The following is a 6116-nucleotide window of genomic DNA, read 5'->3' on the forward strand; positions in this document are numbered from 1 at the left end:
TATCAATAGTAATGAAACTAGTGATAATAATAATAACAATGATAATAATCATGACAGTAGTAATAATCATAATGATGATAATGATGATAATGATAATAATAATGATAATAATGATAATAATGATAATAATTATAATTATAATAATAATGATGATGATAATATTAATAATAATAATTGATACCAATTATGATAACAATGATAGTAACAACAAAAACAACAATGATAATTATGATGATGATAAGAATAATGATCATAACGATAGAAGTACTAGTTATAATGATGATGATAATAACGACGGTGGGGATAATGATAATGATAATAATAATAGTAGTGGTGATAAAGATAATTATTATAATAATAATGATAGTAACAATGACAATAATGATTACAATAATAACAATTATTATAATAATGATAATAGTAATAATGATAATAGTGATAAAACTATCATGATAATGAATGCAATAATCATAGTATAAATGATGATACTAATAACACTGATGATAATAATGACGATAATGATAATGATGATAATGATAATGATAATGATGATAATAACAATAATGATAATGATGATGATGATAATAATAACAACAATAATGACAATAATAATAATAGTAATAACAACAACAACAACAACAACAACAATAATAATAATAATAATAATGATGATAATAACAATAGTAATAGTAATAATAATGATAATGATAATAACAATAACAGTGATAATAATAATGATAATAATAATAATGATAATGATTATGATAATAATGATAATGACTATGATAATAATAACAACAACAACAATAATAATAACAATAATAATGATGATAGTAGTAATAATGATCATAATAATGATGATAGTAGTAATAATGATCATAATAATGACGATAGTAGTAATAATGATCATAATAATGATGATAGTAGTAATAATGATCATAATAATGATAATGAGAGTAACAATGATGATGATAATAATAATAATAACAACAAAATAACAATAATAATAATAATGATAATAACAATGATAATAATAATGATGACAATAGTGTTAATAAAAATAATAATCACAAAAAATTCATTGATACTGATGATAATAATAATATCATTGATACTGATACTGATGATGATAATGATAATGACAATGATAATGATGATAATGATAATAATAATAGCAATAATAATGATATGATAATGATAATGATAAAAATTATTATAAGGATAATAATAGTAATAATAATAATAGTAATGATAATAATAATAATGATAATAATAATAATAATAATAATAATAATAATAATAATAATAATAATAATAATAATAATAATAATAATAATGATAATAATAATAATAACAATAATAGTAATAACAATGATAGTGATAATGATAATGATAATAAGAAAAAAACATTAGAAAATAATACACAGTCGAAGCAAAAGATAATAAAGAGAAATGCAAAAATAATACAAACTACAACAAATAAGCAATTAATCCCCTCTAAAAGTACCCAAGAAATCCACAAGACGAATCCCCTATTTCTCGAAGGAGAGAAAACATAAATAAAGACAATACATGATGAAAATAGCGATAATAATGGGAACAATAGCAGAAAGTCAGTCAATCGGCAAGTAGCAAGGCCGAAGAAATCCATAAGAAAAATCCGCTTCCCTTACAAGGTAGCGTGGAGTCCCGAGGGGCGAAAAGGAATAATAGACACACGCGAAACAAAGCGTTAAAAGACAAACAAAAGAACACAGGCATAGAGGGAAACGATAATTCACCAACGAAAGAGCATAAGACAAGCGCAAGAAATCCGCAAGAAAAATCCCCTCCTCCCATATTGAAAGCGTAGTTCCCGGAGCGGCCGCGAGATGGCGTTGCCTCCCAGTGCACCCGAGGAATCCCCGAAGTAACTCCTCGATGGCCTTATTTCGCCTTATTTAAGCACCTTTTAAGCCTCTGCGGATAAAATATGGGCGGTTAGAGGCCAGGGAAAGGTAATAGGGATGAAGTGATAAAGAAAAGAATAGGAAAAATGCGTGGAGAGTGAGTCGAGAACGTGTTTTTTTCTTGAAGAAGCAACAAGTGAAAATCTGGCGTTGAAGACGTTGTATTTTCGTGTTGTATTATTTCGCTTATTGTACTTATCGTGTTTTGTATTCTTGTGACGGCGATTATTGCATCATTCCGGCATTTGTTGTCTTATTTTCTGTAGGTAATTATCGTTTTTGTTTTGGTTATTGTCTTCGTGCATAATTGTATTATCATAATGGTAATTAGTGTACTCCTGTAATGAATATTGTATTTTCTTGTATTTTTCAAAAATGGAGGGAATTGCACGGTGGTTGTGTTTGACATGTGATTGTGATTATATTTATGTTTTACTATAATTTGAAATTTAGTTAACTGGCGTCCAAGCCGTAATTTTATGTATATATTTTTGTTTATTTACTAATTTATTGTATTTATTTTGATTTTACCGGAGTAATGTGTTTGTGAGGTTGTAGTTGTTGTGATTTTGGGTTTATTGTCTTGTTATTATGATATAGATTTATTTTGAAATTTTGTGGTGTATTTATTTTGCTTCTCTTAGTATCACACCTTTCTGTTGTTACGTTTATCGTGTTCCTTGTTATGGATTTATTTCTTTTTGCTTTATCACTAGTTTTACAAAACAACTGAAAAGGAAAAGACAAAAGAAAAGAGACGTAAGAAAATAAAAGAGAGAGAGAAAAATGTATGAGATGTGTTAGAGAATAGACTGTGTCTTATCTGCTGGCTCTGTCTTTGGAAGAGAAGAGGAAGAAAAGAAAGAAAAAGACAACAAAAAGAAAAACAGAAAGAGTTACATATTTCTTTGAAAAGCATGTGATTTTTTTTTTTTTTAGCTCAGAAAAAAAACGTGTTCTTTTGAAAATGTTGATCAGAAAACGGTGATTGGTGTGACTTGAATATGTGTTGAGATCTTTTTATTGATTGATTAATTATTTTGGTTATTTGTATGTTTTGTATGATGTGTAAAATTTGCTTAGGTATATTTTCGGCGTGTTTTCCAATTTCCGTTTGTTGCTGTTCTGTTCTCGATAGAGGGCAGTTTTGCCTTTGGTACGAGCTTGTGATAAAAGCTTAGAACTTAAACATTTTGATAATTAGACAGTGTAAACTTGAATGTGACATGTTGACTGATTAAAAGAAAGTGATTAAGTGCTCTGATAGATAAAAAAAAAAAGAGAAAAAAAAAAAGCGAATGGTAAAGAGAGTATGATGTGGCTTTGGCAAGGATGGAAGTGTGCTGATGAACTTTTTAGTTGATAAACCAAGTAAAATTCTAAAATGTGGTAATCAATAAAAGAAAGGATAGCAGCAATCAAAAGAAGCCACTTGTGTTGCAGTTTTGCATATACCGAACATCTGGTATAAGAAAGCAATGTGTGGAATGAACAGATTGAGCAATTCAAAGAGAATTTTTCTTCTGTGGCATGGTTGTTACATATTGAAAACAAAAAGATGTGTGTAGCCGACACACTTTTGGTGCTCAAGCAAAGACTAACAAACGCTTTCATACGAAAAATAAAACACAGCCACATATATTTTAATTTTTTTTTATTTTCAAACACTTTAAGTTATTTATCTTCTAATATTGTAAAAACCTGGTAAGAAAGAGATTTGGCTCCATAGATTATGAAAAATCACAATGTAGGCTTACAGGATAATTTTTACTGGAAAATATACCATATTTTTTTACTTTTTTATTTGCTGATTGTCACCAGGCCAGTGGTGGATGCAGTGGCCGCTTGACTTATTCCTTCTTTAATGGTAATAGGTCATGGTGGTCTACAAGTACGTGTCTCACCATATGTGTTGGAGGTTTATTGTCATTTTCCCTGAGTGCTGAAGGCCACTGTGAGTCCCGGGAGGTATATCTGTAATAAGTGATTGTGAGCTTACCTGCAGTTTCTACCTATTGTTTTCTGTTGCTGGGATTGTTGTTGTGTGTGGTCTTTGAGAGCAGTATTTTAGGTTTTGTGTATCTTCACATGGTGCTCCTAGCTAGCTTTATTCTTTTGATTTATTTATGAATGAATTAAACGTGTTTATGGTTGCAAGACCCACAGCGGCTTTCAAAACCAATTCCTTGTAATTTTGTTAGCTGTGCAGGATCCAATTCCTCTGAAAACACTGATCTGTGATGAATGGCTCACAATCTGTAGTCCCAACACAAAAGTGGTGAAGTCGCAATTGATTGCCAAAACTAAAGAATCTCCTTGGATAGCTTGGAGAAATAGAGCTTGTAACATTAAAAAAAAGAATTGACAATGAATTCTAAAATTGTTAATTTGTTCTATGAAGTGGGAATTGTGATTATGAAATTATTAGATGAATTTTTAAAAGCTATGAAATCGTTTGAGATGTTGAAATTTATATATAATGGTAATGAGTTGATTTGTAGAAAATAATCAGTTCTTGTTGTGTTTTAAGTAAATGAGCAAGTCTTTGAAAGGAGATACGAAAGTTTTTATGGATTTCATTAAGTGCAATATCGGTTTAGAGGAACGATTAAAAGCTAACTTCAGAAGTTTTACAAATACAATTTAAATTTTGAAGATTTTTTAAAACCAATTGGCAGAAAACAGCTCTCTCACACTCACACACACACACACATGCACTCTCACACGCACATGCACACGCACACACACATGAACACGCACATGCATATGCACACTCGCTTGCTTGCTTGCACGAGCACATGCATACGCACATGCACATGCACACTCGCTTGCTTGCTCGTACGCGCACATACACAAGCACACACCAACCCACCCTCCCATCCACCCATGCATTCACTCACACATTCACGCATCTACACACACACACATCTACACACACACACACACACCAATTCACACACACACTCACACATTCACAGTCACATGCACACGCACATGCACATACACATGCACTTGCTTGCTTGTGTGCACACACACGCGCCAGCCCACCCAACCATGCATTCACTCACACATTCACACATGTACACACACACACACACACACACACACACACACACACACACACACACACACACACACACACACACACACACACACACACACACACACACACACACACACACCAATTCACATGCACACTCACCAATTCACACACATTCACACAATCACACACACACACATTCACACAATCACACACTCACACACAGACTCACACACTCACACATTCACACACTCACACACTCACACATTCACACACTCACACACTCACACATTCACACACTCACACATTCACACACTCACACATTCACACACTCACATATTCACACACCCACACACTCACACACACACCAATTCACATACACACTCACCAATTCACACGCACACTCACCAATTCACACGCACACTCACCAATTCACACACGCAATCACACACTCACACACTCACTCACACACTCACTCACACATTCATACACTCACACACTCACACATTCACACACTCACACATGTACACATTCACACACTCACACATGTACACATTCACACACTCACACATGTACACATTCACACACTCACACATTCATACACTCACACATTCATACACTCACACATTCATACACTCACACATTCACATACTCACACTCATACTCATACTCATACTCATACTCATACTTACACTCACACGCACACTCACAAACCCACGCACACTCACTCACTCACTCACTCACTCACTCACTCACTCACTCACTCACTCACTCACTCACTCACTCACACACACACACACACACACACACACACACACACACACACACACACACACACACACACACACACACACACACACACACACACACACACACACACACACATTTATCCTTGATATATATTTACTCTCCTTCACTTCCCTGTACAAGTTTGAGCCCATATCTTTCAAATTCTTTGAATACTGCCAAATGATAGTGTAACAACCCCTGCCCCGGGAAATATGCCATCCTGCGTGACGGATTAATGCATAGTAAGGTGGCGTTCTTTTTATGTTTGTTTACACAGTCTGCTTTGGCACCTGGCAGGGGGAAGGGGGATGAAGTGGGCACTTGTTGTTTATTGACTC

At 33.2% G+C, this 6116-nt stretch overlaps 1 protein-coding gene across 1 annotated transcript in view; it reads left to right on the plus strand.

Moving 5' to 3' along the window:
• Positions 1-1849: 1849 nt before the first annotated feature.
• Positions 1850-6116, plus strand: part of LOC113803846 (unconventional myosin-IXb) — a gene marked incomplete in the record, with an annotated part of 71709 nt that continues 67442 nt past the window's right edge. Inside the window, 1 exon segment of the mRNA XM_070122983.1 lies at positions 1850-1997.

The sequence above is a fragment of the Penaeus vannamei genome, chromosome 6, assembly GCF_042767895.1.
Source record: "Penaeus vannamei isolate JL-2024 chromosome 6, ASM4276789v1, whole genome shotgun sequence".
In the NCBI taxonomy this organism is placed as follows: domain Eukaryota; kingdom Metazoa; phylum Arthropoda; class Malacostraca; order Decapoda; family Penaeidae; genus Penaeus; species Penaeus vannamei.